The sequence below is a fragment of the Corapipo altera genome, unplaced genomic scaffold (genome assembly GCF_003945725.1).
Source record: "Corapipo altera isolate COAL_440 unplaced genomic scaffold, ASM394572v1 48b, whole genome shotgun sequence".
NCBI classification, from domain to species: Eukaryota; Metazoa; Chordata; class Aves; order Passeriformes; family Pipridae; genus Corapipo; species Corapipo altera.
Window position 1 is genome coordinate 6,389,763 of NW_020884884.1, and position 9,066 is coordinate 6,398,828.

Consider the following 9,066-nt stretch of genomic DNA (forward strand, 5'->3'; position numbering starts at 1 on the left):
AGAATGCTAATATTTTTCATATGCAATCACATTGGTGTTTACATTATTTTGGGATTGGAAGTATGTTTTGATGCTTTATGAAGTCTGACATTGCTTGGAAAAACAAATTCTTAATAATTGATTAAAAAGCATAGCTGTACCACTTAATCTGTCTGTGCAAGAGGCATTTTTCCTCTGGGACAGGACTAACCCAGCATTTAGTTAATCAAGTTTTAAAAGCTGTGAATTTAAGCTCTTTGGGATATATACATTACCAATTGCAGGAAGTTGGGAAATAAAAGGAACTTTTCAAATAAAAAGATGTCAATTTAATAGCAAAGGAGCTGAAAACAGATGTTTCACGCAAAGCATAAGAGTTGTGTCATTCCTTTAGGTTTTCAAAGTCACTTCTTGTCAGATGCATTGGTTAAGAGAGAAAATTAATGAGCTGTGTTAAGTTTTATTACACAATCTTCTGATGTGGGAAAGCTTCCCTGCAGGAACAGCTCTGTGCATGGCTTAACTGATTTAGACATGCCTGGTGCAGTATTCTCCAGAATGTGTTGGAGATCAAAGTAGGGAGAGTTATTCAGGTTTTATGGCAAGGTAATTAAAAAAATATGGGGATTATTACATAGAAATCATACTTGCATAAATTTGCTGGTAAAATAAAATCAAATAAACACATTTAAAAAATGAGATCAGGAAAATCAGCCACGTTTTTTACCGTTAGAGATGCAAATCTGCACCCTTAAGTCTACACAGTTGGTTTCTTTCTTCCTCTGCAGAGAGTTTGGCCCAGTTCCATTTTAATGGTGTTTTCATTTACTTAAAAAAAAAAAAAAGCTTACTAAGCATACCGAGCTCTCCTTTTTTGTGACAATGTGAAGATGGACACTTTATACCAGGCACAAAGCGGTCCCAGGTAGAGCAGTAACAAGACTTCCACTGGTTTCTGAGGTGATTTCATCTGAAAATCCCTTTTCATAGAGGAGTCATGTGTCTGAACATTTGTTAATATCTGTTACAGTGCAGACTGTGAGTGAAGAGAAGGTTTGGACCAACAACTTCTGGATAAAGGGTAAAACAATCCCTAGAAAACTGCAAAGACTTTCTCTTCTCTGGTACTTCTACAGGATTTCTAAGGGGAGCGCATACAAGCTCAAGAAAGATTGTGCTCATCCTTTCTGGTCATTTACAGAAGTGGATGCATACACTATACTCCAAATAGGGGCTCAGAAATCCCAATCTAGAAAGAGGGAGAGGTGATATGTTGTAAATGTTGAAGTGCTGATTGTGAAATGCAGAAAACATTTCTCTCTGGCTGGGAGAGAAATGAAGTAGATTATTGTGAAACTTCTGTTTAATCAGAGAGCTTCCACATTCCTGTCACATAAATATGCAGAAAGGATAAAGCTTATAGCTTCAGCTGTCCTGAATGCAGTGATACCATATGATGACAGAACACACATGCATATGCCTCTATAAACATATACACAGTTGAAGTCAAAACATATAATACTTTCAGGATTGAGCTTTCTCTCTCTAAGGGTGTGCATATGACTTCTTTGGTCTAATTGGGTGTAAGACTCTATGTGTGTGTGTATATGCAAGAGATATAAAATAGAAGTATAGTAGCTTTTGATGTGAAATAAAATTTTCTTGTACCGCTACAGGTTCCTGAGAGACTACATGTGAGGATCACACTGAAAGCTATGCAGTTGAAGCACTGGCAACAGAATAACACACTTGGCTGTCATTTTTCCAGTCTTCTCTGCTGCAGTCTTAAATTGCATAAAAGAGGAGCTATTGACTGGTAACTCCACAAAGATGAAACTGTTTAATTTGGACAAGGAAAACCTATCTGAAGTTTCAGGTAAAAATTCCCCCATGCTTTGCTCTTCTGGGTGATGAAAGAATTTCCTGAAGGAACTAAAGAAACCACCCAACAATGTCAAATTGTCTAAAGGTACTTGATTGTGAAATGCTGGACATCTTAAGCTTGTCTCAGTGTTTGGCATGGTGGGTCTCTTCCACTTCTAACCTTTTTCAAAGAATCAATACATACCACATCTAATAATGATAATGAGTATGTATTAAAGAGCTGGAAGCTTATGGGCAGACCTGAAAATATTGCAGAACTTAGTTGATCTTCATGCTCCCTGAGTATGCACGGCTGTTAATCACGTGTGCAATCTTGAAGACAAGGACCAGAAAACTCATTGAGATTTCGAAACGACAATAATATAAAGCCAGTTGCGAGATTTAATATAAAAATCTGAGCAGTAAAGAATTCTGTGATGTATCTGGTTCTTGTTTGATGTACTTCTACTGACACAGTTAATATAGTGTTTGCAGTGCACACATAAAGCAGATATGCCCAGATTCCTCTCTAAAAGAGTTAAATTATTTTATAGTCATGCATGCTATCTTTCCTGTTACTTTGCCCCCACAATTTCTATAGGCTGTATTTAGTTTATGTAAGTTGTTCTTACATAAACTTTCAACATAATTTGTTTTAATATAATGGTAGAGATCGATGGTTATAAAGAAGGTTATAAAGATTCTTCTAGGAAATGTCTGTGTTTGAGGGAAGTCCTTCTTTTTGGGGATTACCAAACTTTGAGAAAAATAATTCTCAACTGAGGTATTCAGACACATACTTTTCTATTCTCCGGTGCTAATGATTGTGTATTGCACTACAAGAGAATAAAAATCACCCTCCTATACATCAGTCAAAGTTTTCAAAATATTTCAGCCCCCCCCAAGTAGAATTGAAGTAGTACCTAAGTCCTTCTAAAGGCTGGTGCCAGCCCTTCAGACATAAGGTTTAATTTCAGCCTTACTTATTTTGTATGCTTGAAAATATCAATGAGCTGAAGATTTTCATGCTTTTTCTACAGACATGCTCCATGAAGGTGTGAATGTTTTCTGCAAGATCTGCAGAAAGACAGGGACATACAAAGCCTATTGTACAGGCTGTCATGTCCGGCCAAGGTCAGTCTGACTCGAGTGTTCAGGATGCTTAGAGGAATAGCCTCATTATTATCTGAGTCATCACAGTGACTGCAAGCCTTAGGAAAAACATTGCTGAGAAGTTAATTTGTGTTTGGGTTGGTTGGTACATATATGCTCTCCACTTGCATCTTCAAGTGGTTTGTTTCATAACTAATGTGTTGATACCGGGTCACGTTGCTGCTGCAGCTGCTGCTGGTTGTTTCTCCCCTTCATGGTTCCCTTGCTGCCTTCCTGATCCACTGTGGGAAAAAGGCAGTATGTTTAGAACATCCTCCATCAAACCCTCTGCTCTGCTGGAGGGATTGAGGAGAGACTGGGGAGAATATGGACTGGCAAACTCTTGACTGTGTCTCTGTTTCTCCAGGGCTTCTGGGAAGGAAGATGCTGAGTCTCAGCACAGAGTACAAATTCCTTGCCTCTCTGTGCTGCTCTGTGCTTGCTTTTCCAGGCAAAGTAAAATACTAGAACTATGCAGCAATCCCTTATGGTCAGCATGCCATCTGCTGCTCTCCTTCAGCAGGGAGCTCTGGGGACTACAGGCCAGGAGCCAGTGGTGGCCTTGGCATTAGGCCCCTGAGATGCCTGCATGCTGATGGAGTCCTAGCAGACCTTTCTTCCCCAAATCAACATGAACCCTCGCTGCAGCTGTGTTAAGGTCAATGACTGGACAAGGCTGACTCTAAGCAGATGGCTGCTTAACATCATTATTTCTCCCTTTATAAAATGGCATCATCCTTTGCAAGTTCCTTGAAATTCTTATCTAGAAGTTGCTTTAAAAATTGGAACATTATTACTATACTAGGTTACTGTGGAACTAGAAAAAAATTTACCCTGAACTTTTTCTCATATGTGTTTATGACTAGAAGGCAGACAGAAGGGGCCTGTATCTAGACAGACTCATGAGAACAGTGTTTCTCAAAGCAAAAATCATTCTAGAGGCTCACTAGTTCTATCTTCCCTATTTGGAAGAGACTCTGTTATAAACCTAATTGCAGCAATTAGGCTATTTATGGCTAGAATCTTTTTGTTTGCTCGCTAACATCAGCGTCAGCAGGAGAACGATCACTGGAGGTGATGCTCTCAAATGTGTGAGAGTAACAGTGATAAAAGACTTTAAAAGGGAAACAAGACCCTATAAAAACTGCTTATTCTGATTCTAAAAGGATCAAATAAAGTCTGAAACTGTCTCTGAACTGTTGGGATGATTTTGTGACAAGATACATGACTTGGGCAATCTGACTATGGGCCAACTGTATCTCATATCTCCTTGAAGGTCAAATTTGCTCTTTGTCAGTTTTTTCTTTGGGATCGCACCATCTTTTGCTTTCAGCTATCTACCTGGATGAGATTTTAATAGGTTCTTATATGAAGCAGTGCAATTCAATGATTTTGCCTAACTAGAGGTATATCAGTTTATTTCAAGCAAGGGCATGCCTTTCTGACAAAGATCTCTCTAATCCATTGAATATGTTGTGTTAATGCTTGTTGATTTTTTGATGAGTGTAATGATTTAGTAATTATCTTTAAATGCTTTCTCTTCTGAGTGTGCAGTGTTTAAGGTATGGTTTTATTGATTAAATAATGGCATATACATATATTACAGCAGTGTATTCCTATACGAGGATATCTTCCCGTAAATCTTCTTCATTTTTAAATTAGATGCACCATGTATTCAAGCATGGCATCAGTTAAGCTGTCATGCACTGAAAACTTTGCAGGCCCAGTTCTGATACAAGTGTCCAAACAGGTATGTAACACTGTGCATTCAGGTATTCAATACAAATTCACTTAAATCGGCAAAGCTGCTGTAAGAGTAGGAAATATTTTTGCAATTTTTTAGTAAATATTGCTGAAGGTGAGTGATTTTGAATGGAATTTTTGTTGTTATCAGGGTTGGTATTGTAGAGATAACTCAAATTTCTGATGTGAACAGAGAGACTGCTTTCCTTCACGTCGTCGTGTGCTCAAGGGTTAGGATGTCAACCCACCACACTTAAATGAGTAACCTTCATTCAATTATCACAGAATCACATAACCATTTACCTTTCATATACATTTGCAAAACTCTAATGCAATGTGAGTGCAAAGATGAGGTACAATACAACAAGGAGTGAAACAACACACTGAAAGTCGAAAAGCAACCACAAGATGTGCTTTCAGAACATGAACCTTCTCAGTCAGAAGGAGGAATTTCAGTTCTTTGCAATTAACCCTACTCTAGTAATCCATCTACAAGAAGGCACAGGCATCTGTTTGTCTTTCCAAGCAATATGTGCTAGTTGCCCTTCCAGAAACTTCCAGATCTGATATAAGGTTATAATATTGGGATCTAGACAGTTTGAAGGTGGCACAAATAATACCAGAGAACAAAACACAACCCAAATATCCTAAATTCCAGTAGAGAGATTATAGTTAAACCTCCCTTGTTATACTTCAAAACCAACTTGTATTATTTTCTTTGCTTATTCTTATGTTCACTGCAGGTGAGTGACAACTACTTTATGGGCCAGCTTCTGTTCTCAGGAATTCTGCTGGTGTCTGCAATGGGAGCAGGAGCAGCCTTAATGAAGCAGTCATATAAAAGGATAAAGGGGGAGGGGAAAGTAAACTTCTTTACCAGTGTTTTGAGGTTAAAGTTAGAAGATTACTATAGCTGTTACAGTAAAATGATTCATTCTATAGCTTTTTCTTTAAAGTGTAAGTGCAGCAGTGGCTTATTATGCACATCCTGATCTCTGTCTGTGTACTTACTCTTGCTGCATATTCTGATTTTGGCAGGAAGCAAATCCTGGAGTCTATTTTGCTTTTCATTTGGTGCAGACAACTTTTTTGGACTCCATGTGACAGATCAGCTATTTCTCCCCTGCTGCTCTCAAAAATTTTTATAATAACAGCCTTAAAAATCAGATTTCTTTGGCAAATTTCTCCAGGATAAAGTCACCCATAAAATGGAATAAAAATGCCTTTAGGCTTATGAATTCTCTTTCTCTCAAGCATCAAAATGCTGTTATTTTGAGAAGTGTTCTTTGTTTCTCTGAAATCTGAACTTTTTCCACTTGGAGACAGTTAACTCCCTGAGAATCTTGCAGAAATGGTATTAGATGTTGATCTCTTCGTAGGAGAGCAGGGGGAAGCAGACAGCCAGACCACATCGATCTGGGCTGCAGGATGTGTTTAGTGAAAAATCTATAGAGCTCAGCTTAGGGTGTCAGCTGTCAGTCTGCAGAGCATCTGTCAGAGGAGTATTTGCTTCACTGCTGCTGAATGTGAGTAATGCTTTCACAATATGGCAGTACCATGCTATAGATTACAGTTGTAATGGAGCACATCCTGAACAGCTGAGCCTGCTCTCTCTTGCTCATTCAATAGCAAGAGTTGCCTTGCTATAAGAGCTTGGGGGATTATGTACTCCAAACAGCTGTCTATAGCACCATGGATTTATTTGGGCTAAATGAGAACTTGCTTTCTTTAGCTAAATCAAACTTTATCAGACAGTTTTACTGTTGGCAGTTAAAATAAAATGTGTTTGCTGAACAGTAAACACCTTGTTACTGTTAGGAAGGATTATATAAACAAAAGGCATACACAATGAAGTCTTATGCCAACTGACTTACTGTCAAAATAATATACTGCTGTTAGCGGAATTGTGCTCACTTGAAGGAAATTATAGGCCTAAAAACACATCTTGAATGACAAAGAAACCATTTTTCCACAAATAATCTCTAAAAAGTTTAATACACTGTGGCTTGTAGAAGTAGTTTCAGAGACCAAGGATGCTGAATCCTCATACAGGAATGTTAGGAAAAACTGGGTGAACTGTCTGAAACCTTCAAAGGTTTACTGCATTTGCATAATGCACTGGATCAAGTAGATTTAACATTTTCCACTTATGAGATATGTGAGAGTTGTTTTTCTCCAACAAAAACTACGAACTCTCCCTTTCAAAATGCCGTTGTTCTTTCACTTATTAAACTATGTAATCTACGCAATTACAGAACACTCATGAGCAACAGAATACATGTCGCAATAATATTAGACTATTTCTGTAGCATAAATCATCTTCCCTTCACTCCTTGAGAAACTGAAAATAAGGTGGATATTGTGTTTTATAGTCACAAGGAAGAAAGGCAAGTCCAAGCCCAGGAAAGCCACTGAAAGGAGTAATGCTAGCTACAATGAGTTTTGGATTATTCTTCAGAGAGATTGAAAATGAATTTGTTTTCTTTGTTTTAAAAACTAAAATCCCGGTTCAGGAAAACATAAGCCTAATGTTACCTGCCCTTTCTCACTCCGTTCTGAATTTCACCATGCAAGAAGATTTGCATTTCTTCCTATAAATGTGCAAAGCATTTCTTTTAACTTAACAGTTAAAACACCAGAATTCAGCTGAAATTACCAGGAAATGTCTTCTGCTTGCAGAACCCACTATGCCAGTATGAGATTGTAATGTTAACTGGAAAGACGGACAGTACCTCAAAGGTCAAGAGCTGTAGGCTGAGTTCCAGCTAATGATTTCACAAGGATAATTTGCGGAAAGATTTGTAAGTCTGCAGCTTCTTGGGAAAAACTCTCTAATTTGCACAAATGTGTTTTGTGGAACCCCAGTTAAGTATTTACTAGTATATTTAGGTGTATTCCTTACTATGTATATGTATCATACTTTGGAAAACTTATTTTTCTAGGAAGAGAACATGCTGGAAAGTTGAAAAGAGGAATTTTAATGGTGCCTTATAAATTATTCTTCAGCCAAAACTGGCTCCAGGTGAACTTAAGATGAAGCTTTCCACAAATTTCCCGACATAATGTCTTGCTTCCTTAATGTTATGCCTGATCTTAGAAATGTTCCTTTTCTTTTCCTTGTTCTTACCAAAAAGCTTATATTATTCTGTAAACAAACACACTAATTTTTTGGCAATTAGGTTTCCTAGTCCTTTAGGGAAACTTTAGGACCTAGTAATTATCCCTCTGTATTGCTTGTCATGACTATATAGTATGTAGCGCAATAACATATAGACAGGTTGTTAAATCCACCTTATTACATCTTAGAAAAAAAGTCATGAATGAAAAGATTCCTTCTATGTCATCTTTCAGTAACAGGAAAAGATATCTGGTTAATAAATGTTGCTGCTGTAACAAGGACAAAGTCTAGAACTTCTATTAACATAATGGGTGTTTGGGTATCTTTCCATGAGAAATTAAGGGTAAGATAACTTCATGAGCATTTGCTGTTGGATTTTTAAAGTATGTGTACAATTTATGCTGGTACACAAGTGCTCTGCTTTGGCTAATTAATTAGATGTCCACACTGCTGACCTTTGACATAAATCTGAAGGATCAGGAAAGATGATCGCCTATTTTAATTATTTTCTGAATTCAGTTTTTTGTTTTGGTTTGGTTTGTTTTTTGTGGTTTTTTTTTTGTTTTGGTTTGGTTTGTTTTGGTTTGGTTTTTTTTTTGGTTTTTTTTTGTTTTTTAAATGCAATTACATAGAGCATATTTTATGGAGAACATGATACTTTAGTGTTTCATCCTTCCTTCAAACCAGGCGTTAAATGGCTTACTGTTCCAAGAAAAGGCCTGCCATTTATGAACCTAAATGCAAATTTGATAGCAGACTATATTTTTTTTTAGCATGTATCAAACTGCTTTCTACGGCATGTGATATGGCACAGGCAGAACTGTGACAAAGGAAGATGCATAGTTAAAGTCAATTCTCCCATGCACTAACAAGCTCCAGGGTGAAGCAATTACATTTCCTGAGCAAGTAGCTCTGTAAGCAACAGGTCAAGTGAAGCACAGTTGCCTTCAGATTTATTTCTTTCTGTCCATTAAATTTCTTGCATTGTAAGTACACCTGACAGTGAGGAAGATACATGTCACAATTATTATGAGCTGCTCATACCCCAACTGTCTGGGTAGTTCATGTGTACTCTTTGGTCAGATGCCTGCTGCTACACAGACGGTTTAATTGCAAAACTTGGCCTGCCCTCCTGGCTCAGCTATTGCACTGACCTAGCTACTGATTATCACTGTGTTTCTCGGAACTTAGTTATTTCTCTGACCTGCAAT

General features: G+C 37.6%; 1 long non-coding RNA gene across 1 annotated transcript; it reads left to right on the forward strand.

Annotated features, from left to right (window-relative positions):
* The first annotated feature begins 1,654 nt into the window (after window positions 1-1,654).
* On the forward strand, window positions 1,655-8,150 carry LOC113946492. The gene is made up of 5 exons (XR_003527451.1): window positions 1,655-1,855; window positions 4,601-4,744; window positions 6,117-6,263; window positions 7,417-7,538; window positions 7,680-8,150. It is a non-coding gene; the product is annotated as an uncharacterized LOC113946492 (long non-coding RNA).
* Window positions 8,151-9,066: the final 916 nt, after the last annotated feature.